This window comes from Dreissena polymorpha, chromosome 11 (assembly GCF_020536995.1).
Source record: "Dreissena polymorpha isolate Duluth1 chromosome 11, UMN_Dpol_1.0, whole genome shotgun sequence".
NCBI classification, from domain to species: domain Eukaryota; kingdom Metazoa; phylum Mollusca; class Bivalvia; order Myida; family Dreissenidae; genus Dreissena; species Dreissena polymorpha.
The window spans coordinates 8681367-8693680 of record NC_068365.1 but is presented as its reverse complement, the minus strand read 5'-3'; the positions used below and the strand labels follow the sequence as shown (position 1 = coordinate 8693680).

Sequence of the window (12314 nt, the reverse complement as noted above, 5' to 3'; positions counted from 1 at the left end):
CAATTTTTGTCTCGCCTATATTGTTCTCACACGACTCATTGCATAAGACATTCAACATTAAAAAATTCGCTAACAAGAAAACTTTTTCGTGTTAAGAGCATTTATCTTCATTTTGGTATTAGCTTGTAGGACATTCGATTCCACGCATTTTGATGTATTCCACTTAATCGTATGTCTAAACACAACAATAAAACAGTCCGATAACGATTTTGTCATAAACGCATTTCTGTCTTTAACTTTAGATTTTTACAACGTCGTCTTTTCATATGGACGATGGTCCACCGTCGCCCAACTAAAAATAGCATGTAAAACCAAGTATGCGCATGCTCAGTGGCGGGCGCAGTAAATGGTTAAAGTGAAAGTAGATGTCGCCGCCATTTTGAGTGGTTGGTAAACTGTGGTTTGTGTCCAAATAATTAGACGGTATCTTTTGTATATTGACCCCATACTTATGTAGTCATTGCATATATTTTTATTAATGGGTTTCGACCCGTAGCCTTGTGTTCGCCCTACATCATGTTCGCCTTGGGTTCTGTTAACCCTTCGATTCAGTGAAAGTAATAAACGGAGAAAAAAACACATTTTTTTTAAATTGTATTATTCATAACAGTTACACAATTGTATTGGTTGTGTGTTGTACATATTTGATATCTGATACGCAAACATATTCTTGAAGTGAAATATTTTGCCAACAATAGTTCTTCCCCATAGTAAATACTGGAAACCATACATTATCCTACCGTACCACAAATTCGACGACACCTAAATTCGACGATGTTCTATTTATATTGATTAAATGGATGATTATTGTCTTTGAATCATTTCAAAGTAATACAGCCGAGTTTAAAATTATTATTTTCTGCTATTAAACATTTCATTATTTCTTTCATTATTTGCTAAATATTGCTTCATGTAACCGTTACATCGTCGAATTTCGGTCCATTACATTCGGTTCTTTACACCCGTCGAATTTGGGTCACACTGGGATATTGCATACATGCATCTAGTCCAAATTTTTGACGCTCTTAAATATTAAGCTACTTTTTATATGGGTAAAGTATCTCGCGCGTCTTATAAATAAGACTAACATGCATCATGCAGAGATCTCCCTCTGGTTTAGTTCAAACCTGTATATTTTAGTTTGATTGCATAGGACTTATTTGAAAAAGCTGTAAATTTTGTTTCCGGTGCCTAGAACCAGTACTTAGTGTCTATAGGGAAGATCTAAAGAACGCTTCCACAGTGGGGATCGAACCCGTGACCTCCTGGTTGCTAGGCGGACACCATATCCTGTACGCCACAGCTACCTCAGGGTTTGGGGTAACGGTACAGTTTGTCAAGGTATTCCGAATCATTAGACATTCTGAATCCACATTTTCATTTAAAAAGTCTTAACGTTTGGTATGCGATTTGAAAGGTTATTGTTGTTTCTAAAAATTTAATCCCCCAGCCTGTAAAGAATGAAGAATCATTGTTTTTGATGAAAATGTTGATTCAGAATGCCTAATGATACCTGTACCCTGAGGCGGGGGAAATAGGGCATCATTTAAAAAAAAAATTGGACTTTAAACCAAACATGAGAAACAATATAATATGTTTTTTTAATCACTTGATTAGTCTTTATTACCGCCAAATTAAATACATAACAATTCTATTTAGTTTTAAACATTTTAAACTTGACAATTCTGGGTCTAGGGCAATTAATATGCTTGAGTGTCGGGTGAATTTTTATCTGGGGAAAAATTAATACTTTTTTGTTGAGGGAATGGGGCCTTATTTTGGCCAAGTCTTGAATCGTTATAAGACGGTATATAATATTATATTTACCTGTCAATAATATCTGCAAGGGGAGTTAGACAGTATAGATTGATATATACATGTACATGGTCACTCTTAATGTCACTCAAATAGATAAAGTAATCAGTATTGCTATTTAATGGTATGTTTTTTTCATGAGAATAAACTTAAGGTTAATAGTGATTACTTTGTAAAATAAAACAAAGCATGTGCAAATATTGCAATAAAATATTCATTTTTAACACCATTAAAAAAAAGTTAACAATATCTATACACATTCCTTGGTATTTTACCCTAGCATAACAGCTTCAATCACATAATCATTATTTCAATCAATTAACTGGGTCTGTTATCTCATCATCTCTTAATAAATCATATATATTGATAGCCACCTGCTTCGTACACATTTCAAACTAATATTTCAGACACCAAACGCAAAGCCTATCCCAAGGCAATGCCCCATTTGCGTGGTAAAAGGCAACACGACTGTGTACCTCCGGGTAACAGACCACGTTCGCTGGGTGCAAGCCCTGACGGCAGACCCCATGAAACCGTTGATGTCAGAGGCACGTGCTAAGACGGTCGGAAAGTGAAGAAGACAAAGCCGAGGAATTGCTACTCTTGCTGGCTGTGCGACCGGTCGGTGATTGACCGGCTGCGTCATCTAGAACAGGAGCACAAAATGGAGGCTGGGACATTCAATTTTGTTTACACAAGAGGGCCGTTTCCGGAAAGTAAGTGTTAAATTGTGTTCGTGTGGTTTTTGTATTTAATTTCTCATATTTCTATCAATGTCTAATACAAAACCATACCAAACGATTTGTAACTTTTACATTTAAACGTCATTTACAGGTCGCGAAAACTTCAGGAAAGGTGACCAGCAGACTCGCCACTCAAGATGACTCGGCATAGGAGGATGAGAAGGTGGAGGATGAGGAGGAGGAGGAAGAGGACTTTTCATTCCTAACGCGGAAATACTGCCTGAGCCTGGAACCCAATGCAAGGGTGATGCATGGTCGGAGAAGCTGCAAGTAACAATATGGATTGCTTATATAGTGTAAAGTTTTGAGTCCGTTTTCGGGGTAGAACCAGTACTTGGTGCATTAAGCCCTGTTTTCCCAGATTTTTTTTTAATTATATACATTTCAATTGATAGTCATTATTATTGCAACATGTATATATATTAAAAACCGTGAGGAAATATATATAAGTACATTAAAATTTAAGATAAATATTATTTATTTATAATACTTTGGAATTACTGGTTGTTAGTTAAATTATATGCGATTTCACCATCTAGCATAGAATATCATCCAATAATACTTGTTGCAGTTTCAATCGTTGACTCATATGTAGACTACATGTTCCTGCGGAGCAGGCCAGGTGGGTTGGCAAACGAGTCGAAAACACAAGAGGTCAACATGAAGATCAACCGGTTCCTGGCCCTGTCTGGCTACTTGGAAGGAGTGGTGTTGAGTGACGTGCTGTTGTGGATGGGCCATATGGAGGTCCACGACAGTTCCCAACACCACTCACCAGCTGAAGACGGTGCGGAATGCTCTAACGGCAATCAAGAACTTCCTGAAGTGGTGCGAGGGAATGGTCTAGCGGACGCCCGCACATTGAACAATGTAAGCGTAAACTTAGGATTTGATTTATGTAAATTATTCATTCTTCTTGGACATCTACTTATTAATGTTTTGGCGTTGGCGTCTTTCTGTCTGTTCTTCCGTCCATCTTTCCGTCCGTCCAGCACTTTTGTGTCGAGAGCCATATCTTGAAAGTGCTTTGGCCGATTTCATTGAAACTTGGTATGAGTATATATATGGATAAGAGGACGATGCACGCCAAATGGCATTGTACACAGTCTGTTAATAACGGGGTTTTGGCCCTTTGTATCTTGAAGCTTTTTTGAGTGTCAAACATAACACTTTTGTGTCCAGAAGCATATTGGCGGGGGATATCAATTCAACAAATTTGCTTGTTTAGCTTTATTTTTTTTCGGCCGATCTCCTTCTCACAGGCTTCCTGACCTCAACCTGCCTGGATAAGAGCCGTCGCGAGGTTGTTCGGAGGGTAGAGGAGAGTGCGGCCATCCTGACGGACGCAAACCTGGAGCGCCACTTCACTGAAAGTGAGCATGTAGTGAAAACGATCAAGGTGTTCCAGGAGACCCCGCTGGCACACCTGAAAGATATTCGGGGAATAATCATTAAACTGATAGCGCTCTATAACGCCTCCTGAACTGGCAAGTATACAAACCTGAGGGTATGTAATATAAATAAGCCTAGTATTGATTCGAAAAGATAACCCTAAATTACTTTTCAGACCAGAGTTGTTTTTCAGTAGCAATTGCATAGAATTGAATGAAACTTGAAGTTAATAGGCATTAAAATTGGGTTTATTTAAGTATACAGCAAAGCTGTTCGCCTGTTAATTGACCGACTTGTCTTATGTATAATATTTTTACCAGATTGTTACCTTGAAGACAGATAAACTATAATGCAAAAGTTCAGTTTGACATTCCAAATTGGGGAAAGGCCTTGAAGCCATTGTAAAATTAAACTATTATGGCCCCTTAATTGATTGAAAATGTCAAATTTCTGTCTGCATATGTTGGTGTATGAATTTAGTGAAATTCAAATTATATCAAATTTGTTATCATTTTTCAGTGGTTCTTGCATAAGAGTCATCAGGATGATTTGGTCATTTCAGAGATGTACCCTTTATAGCTCAACTTGAGTTATTGTTGCTGGTCTTTGTCTGTTTTGCGATGTGTGTCTATATGTCAACATTTTTACTTAAACAATATCTCCTACTAAACCTTTGGGCAAAGCTTGATGAAACTGGCAGGAATATTCCTGGCATGAAGCTCCTTCAATGTTGCTCCAAGAATTGTTTTCCATGAAATCCTTGTTGCCCTGGCAACCAAAAGGAAAAACTTAAAAAATCTACTCTGAAACTGCAAGGCCTTGGGCTGAGATATTTAGCATGAAACATTGTGTGGTGGACCTTTACCTGTGGGCAAGTCGATTTTTTGTCGAGCCCACTTATGGAGAGCTCGACATATTTGTCACAGTTGGCAGTTTGGTGTATGTGGATCAGTCCGTCAGTATGAAAGATTGGAGGAATTTCAAATAACTTACAATAAATGTTCACAATCATGACACGGCCGGTCACTGCTCAAGAAAACGTCAATATCTCAAAGGTCAAGGTCACACTTTGAGTTCAAATGTCAAAAATGGCCATAAATGACCTTGTCTGGGCCATTATTATGTCATTCATTGTCAGAATTAAATTCAATTTAAAATCATGTGTTCACCATAATTTGACGGTGTTGCATGAGAAGGAATAATGTCGAAATCTCAAAGGTCAAGGTCACACTTTTAGTTCAAAAGTAAAAAATGGCCATAAATGAGCTTGTCCGGGCCATAACTGTGTCATTCATTGTAAGATTTTAAAATCATTAAGCACATTTGTTCACCATCACTCGACGGTGTATCATAAGAAAGAATTACGTCAAAATCTCCAAACTCAAGATTACACTTAAGAGTTCAAAGGTTAATTGGTGGGACTTGTACCATGATTGTTCAAACTATGTTCCTGGGGTCAAAATTGCCCCACTGGGGAGGGAAATGTAATTTCCTTATTAGTATATTAAAAAACCTCAAAAACAAAAATTTTCTCATAAATCACAAGGCATGGCATGAAAGTTCATCTTGTGGACCTTCACCAAGATTGTTCAAGTATCATTGGATCATATTTGCCCCACCCTCGGATCAAATTTGTTTTCCTTCTATAATATATATATAATGAACACTTAAAAATATTCTTCTCAAAAACTGCAGTGCGAACATACATATTTTGCATAAAACATCATCTGGTGAACTTCTGTACAGATTTTTAAAATTATGGGCTGGGGGTACCAATGATAAATTCACTGAATTTACCTGCTAAGATTCATTTGCTTTGTGGAAATGCAATAACTTGCAATGTTTTTAAAGTGATTGAATGGTTCAACATTAACATAAAATTAAAAAGAAAAAAACTATTTCATACATCATATTATACTTATAAAAAGCCATAATTGTAATGCTTTCATGGAAAAAAATGAATGTTTGCTTAATTTTCAAAAATATTAATAAATCTTTAATGTTGAGGATTCTTCATAAAGGTTTTACGTGTGCACAGAATGTTATGGTAATCTCCAAAGCATTCCCATTACAAAATACATCCGATGTCTATGGATAAGTTATTTTTATGCCCCCTTTCGAAGAAAAGGGGGTATATAGTTTTCGCACTGTCTGTCATTCTGTCACACTTTTCGTGTCCGCTTTCTAATTCAAATAATTTTCATTCGATCTTTACCAAACTTAATCAGAAGTTGTGTCTAGACAATATCTAGGTCAAGTTCGAATTTGGGTCATGCCGGGTCAAAAACTAGGTCACGGGGTCACTTAGTGCATTTCAAGAATTTAGCATGGTGTCTGCTCTATAATTGAAGTAGTTTGCATCAACATTCATGCGCCTGTCAAGTATCGGGCATTCAGCGTGAGAGTCGCGCATTTACGCAGCAAAACACCCTCTCACACAGCCAAATCTTATGCTCTCCTTTTTTTATACGCCCGTTTTTAAAAACGGGACGTATTATAGTTTTACCCTTGGCGGACGGCGTCCACAGCAGTGTCCGCTCTCTAATTTAAATAGTTTTCATCCGATCTTCACCAAACTTGGTCAGAAGTTGTGTCTAGACAATATCTATGTCAAGTTCAAATATGGGTCATGCCGGGTCAAAAACTAGGTCACGAGGTCACTTAGTGCATTTCAAGGATTTAGCATGGTGTCTGCTTTCTAATTGAAGTAGATTTCACCCGATCTTCACCAAATTTGGTCAGAAGTTGTGTCTAGATGATATGTAGGTCAAGTTGGAATATGGGTCATGCAGGGTCAAAAACGAGGTCACAAGGTCACATATTGCATTTCAAGTATTTAGCATGGTGTCTGCCCTCTTATTGAAGTAGTTTTCATATGATCTTCACCAAATTTAGTCAGATGTTATACTAAATGATATCTAGGTCAAGTTTAAATATGGGTCATGCCGGGTCAATAACTAGGTCTCGAGGTCACTTAGTGCATTTCAAGCATTGAGCATGGTGTCCAAAACCTTCGAACGGGCGTATCTTGTGACAGTTTGGCACTCTTGTTTAAAACTGACGATGCATGAAACTATTTTCACTCATATTTTTTATGTAATTTAAATGCCAAATTTAGAAAATGCATATGAATGTGAAACGAAACTGTAAGTAAGTAAATAGTGTTACAGTTACTGTACAAACAACCCATTTTTCAAAAGAAGCGTTTTTTTTTGTAAACTGTACTGATGGTTTTGCTAGTTATGCCATAGGTTGTTGATAACTCGCGTTTGTTCAGCTAATTTCATTATTTCTTTTATAGCCATTAATGTGTTATCATGGTCATTGATGTGAACAAAAGCAAACTGTTATTTTTACAGCATCCAGTAAAAATACCCATATTGTAAATCACACGGGTACTACTGCTCTAATGTTTGATCAAGAATGCATCTAATGGATAATCAAACTAGTGGTTTCACTCAATTGATTTTTGCATATATAGGTAGGTGTACCTAGAGATTGAGCTGGAGACAGTGAAGGTGCTGACCTCTGTGTGGAACACTTAGAAGCTGGCAAGTTTTCATATTGAAGGGTATGGTTCCCAACCGCCCATCACACACAGAATGTAGCTTGTCGTCTTCCGCAGTAAAAACTGGTTAGTGCTCCACAATGCGATACCTGGTTCATATGTTTGTTGCTTGAGTATTAATTATTATTATCAAGATTATCTTGTTTTATATTTCTTGATTATTTGCTATTATATCCCCAGAAACATAGTATAGTGGGGTATATAGGAGTGACCTTGTCTGTCTGTCGATGGCTCTGTATTAAGTGTCCCCTATCTAATTCAAGGTGTTTATTGGATCTTCACCAAACTTGGTCATAAGTTGTATGTAGATGATGTCTAGGTCAAGTTTGAATATAGGTCATGCCGGGTCAAAAACTAGGTCACGGGGTCACTTAGTGCGTTTAAAACATTCATCATGCTGTCCGCTCTGTAATTTAAGTAGTTTTCATCCAATCTATGTGTTAACTAGAGTTGCGACACCTTAAGGGTTTCGCGGGATGGAATGAGTGGGAAATAAAAAAATGTGGGTTCGAAAATTTTGGGTAAGAAAATGTGGGAACACAAATTTTGGGTACTAAACAAATGTGGGTACGAACATTTTGGTTACGAAAAAAAATGTGGGTACGAAAATTGTGGGTACAATGGGTCAATGTTAAGGTTTTAGCATGGCGGACGCCGGACGGCGAAAAGACACGATACGACACGATGAGCTGGCTATGACAATACCTCAGGTATTCTCCGAAAACAGCCGAGCGCATATGCATAAGTCAGTGAGTAATACTCAACAAGACTATTGTCAAGCAAATTTGTCCCCTACCGGCTCCACCATTGTCAGAATTTATTTTATTTTTTTATTTATTGCCATAGAAAGCAGAATTTTTGACGTAGGAACAAAATGAAATCACGTGCATAATGTCCTTATTGCCATCTATCCATGTTTCAAGTTTCATGAAAAAATATTAAGAACTTTTAAAGTTATCGCAGGATTCAGAAAAGTGTGACAGACTGACTGACTGACTGACTGACTGACGGACACACAGAGCACAAACCATAAATCCCCTCCGGTGAAACCGGTAGTGGACTAATAAAAGCTAGGCACGGCGTATAAAATCAGAACCACTGGGTCGAATCTGCTGAAACTTCGCCACATTATAGATTATACTAGTCCAAACAAGCTACAGAATGAGCGTTTTTGGACCTGACAGCGTAAAACATTAACCAATAATGGACAGCACAAAATGGGTCATTTTGTACAAAAATTGTAAACTTTGAGTGGCATTTAATGACCTTTAGACATCAGAAAGTTGCAAATTTTTAATATTCTGCACACTTCGACTTGTTTGTTTTACAAATTTAGAAGCATTTATGCTTGGGATGTATATAAACCCTGTTATTCAGTGTCAAATTTGGCAAAAATCACAATACAATCCCAAAAATGGCTAAGCAGCAATGCCCCTTTAACATTATTCCTTATATTTAATTGTATTGTTTAAAAAGATAACTGTGTATATTTAATCATAATGGCTCTGTATATCACACATGATAGGGCACTGCTGGGGCTTGAACCCAGAACTCATCTCACATTGTAAGATGCGTTTTTCAATTAAACTACAATGACTGTATCTTGTGAAGTAGAGCCAACATACACCCACATACCGGTAAGTGAAAAAATCATTCTGTCCATATATTTGTAGTGGGCGTTAGTGAAAGTGAAAGTCTTTTTCCAGGTTTTCCCTGATTTCCAGGTTGGCTGGAAACCATGTTTAACTATGATAAAATGTTCTTTAGATGCCATGTGTATTAATATATAGGTCTATTTTTCTGAGATATTAATGAAAATGCCTTTGGGTATGTGGCGAATATTTAAAAAATCTGCAACTTGATATATGGTGCTAACACGGTAAAATTGTATGAGCCCAAATTATAATGGATGAATGCGTATTATGCTTCTCTGCTTATACTATGACGACATGTTCATACAATGTCATTTTTATTAATATACATGTATATGCCAAATTTAATGAAAAAGACTTGAAAATGTGTGTCGCAAGATACCAAGTACGAAAAAAATCAGCATTTTTATGTAGGGTCATCACACGGTAAAATTATTTGTGCCCAAAATAATAATAGATGAATGCATATTAGGCTTCAATGTTGCTTATACTATGACTACTGGTTCATAAGATGCCATTTTTATAAATATCTATGCCAAATTTAATGAAATAGACATGAAAATGTGTGTCGCCAGGTACCAAGTAAGAAAAAAATCAGCATTTTTATGTAGGGTCTTCACACGGTAAAATTATTTGTTCCCAAATAATAATAGATGAATGCATATTAGGCTTCAATGTTGCTTATACTATGACGATATGCTCATACAATGCCATTTATAAAAATATCTATGCCAAATTTAATGAAATAGAATTAAAAATGTGTGTCGCCAGGTACCAAGTAAGAAAAAAATCAGCATTTTTATGTAGGGTCTTCACATGGTAAAATTATTTGTGCCAAAAATAATAACAGATGAATGCATATTAGGCTTCAATGTTGCTTATACTATGACTACTGGTTCATACAATGCCATTTTTAAAAATATCTATGCCAAATTTAATGAAATAGACTTGAAAATGTGTGTCGCCAGGTACCAAGTAAGAAAAAATCAGCATTTTTATGTAGGGTCTTCACACGGTAAAATTATTTGTGCCCAAATAATAATAGATGAATGCATATTAGGCTTCAATGTTGCTTATACTATGACTACTGGTTCATATGATGCCAGTTTTATAAATATCTATGCCAAATTTAATGAAATAGACTTGAAAATGTGTGTCGCCAGGTACCAAATAAGAAAAAAATCAGCATTTTTATGTAGGATCTTCACACGGTAAAATTGTTTGTGCCCAAATAATAATACATGTAGATGAATGCATAATAGGCTTCAATGTTGCTTATACTATGACTACTGGTTCATACGATGCCATTTTTTAAAATATCTATGCCAAATTTAATGAAAAAGACTTGAAAATGTGTGTCGCCAGGTACCAAGTAAGAAAAAAATCAGCATTTTTATGTAGGGTCTTCACACAGTAAAATTATTTGTGCCCAATTAATAATAGATGAATGCATATTAGGCTTCAATGTTGCTTATACTATGACTACTGGTTCATACGATGCCAATTTTATAAATATCTATGCCAAATTTAATGAAATAGACTTGAAAATGTGTGTCGCCAGGTACCAAGTAAGAAAAAAATCAGCATTTTTATGTAGGGTCTTCACACAGTAAAATTATTTGTGCCCAAATAATAATAGATAAATGCATATTAGGCTTCAATGCAGGGTTGGCATATTGACCGGTCAATTGAGTATTGACCGGGCAGGCGGTCAATACCTGGTTAAAACCGGTCAATACTGGTCATTACTGGTCGATTGAAAATTGTAGCATTTAAACATTATAAAAGAGCCATTTTATATAAAATCAATAATTATTCTGTAATTGATAAACTTTTTTCTGAGTTATTTATTTTTAAAAAAATATTTAAAGCTGTAAAAAGTTACTTCTTAATTATTTATGGAAACAGCCTCAAATACATAAGGACTAAGGCAATATCTTTATCTCAGTGTATCACATCTGTTACTAATTAGCCGGATTTTACATAAATTCCAGGTTGATAAACACAACAAGGTAAAGGTACCTTGTAGTCGGTGAGATAAAATAATAATACAGTTAGTAAGGCTCGTACCCTGGGTACGGTAAATATACTAAAACGTACGCGGAAATTTTAACACTAAATCGGTTGTTGTCGGCTATTTTGTAAAAATTAATTATGTTTACATTTATGTCAATTTTCTGTTGAATGGCATTTATATTATCAAAACTCATTGTTAAAATCAATAATGTGATTTAATTTTAAATCTTAAATTGTTTAAAGTCGCGTCATTGTATGACGTCGTCAAGTATAATATTTTCCGCGACATCGCACGTTCACTTTTTACCGTCATAGATTTTTTAAAAGAAACATTATTTGGTTACCAAGGTCCGTTAAATGGGGAACACCATATTCGGTATTTATATTATGTTTTAACAATTAATTAATGCTGTGTAATAAATATTGTTTAAGATATTTCGATATTTATTGAAAATGTTTCAAATTGTTATTTATGAAACCTCTTATTCTAATGAGTGTATGCTATTATATTATACTTTGAAAAGCATATCTGTTGTACTATAATCTTATTATTCATTTATTACTGTTAATTTCATTTATTGTAGAGAATCGTCAATGTTACATCTAGTCGCCAATGCTTGTTGTCAGTGTTAGTCGTAAATGCTTGTGATCATTGTCGTCGATGTTAGTCGTCAATCCTTATCGTCATTATACATGAAGGAAATAAAAGCAGAAACAGAGACGTATTCTTGATTACTTGCTTATTCCTACGGTGTCCTCTCAACACTCATACTAAAAAGCATGTTGATGCATATTTTTTAAAAGAGAAATTTGTTTAAGGTAAACAATATTGTTTTACGTTTATCGGTAGCATGTTTAACGACATCGGATTTTTGGCGGATATACAACTCGGATACAATCTAATATTTGCGGGTATGTTTAAGTTTATTTACCGTACCCAGGGTACATGTAAGTAAAATTTAGAGTACCCGGGGTACATGTACCGGTAAGTAGTACCCGAGCCGAGAATGATCAATCGAGCCTTAGTAAGTGAGTGATGCTGTATGGGATAACATGCACTGAGGGTGTATATTTTTCACGAACAAGTCAATTGAAGGTGTTAGAGATGCATTGATCCATAAGATTTAA

The 12314-nt window shown here is 35.8% G+C and overlaps 1 long non-coding RNA gene across 1 annotated transcript; it reads left to right on the top strand.

Annotated features, from left to right (window-relative positions):
* Positions 1-265: 265 nt before the first annotated feature.
* On the top strand, positions 266-3814 carry LOC127850557 (uncharacterized). The gene is made up of 4 exons (XR_008035350.1): positions 266-423; positions 2223-2531; positions 2650-2828; positions 3130-3814. It is a non-coding gene; the product is annotated as an uncharacterized LOC127850557 (long non-coding RNA).
* Positions 3815-12314: the final 8500 nt, after the last annotated feature.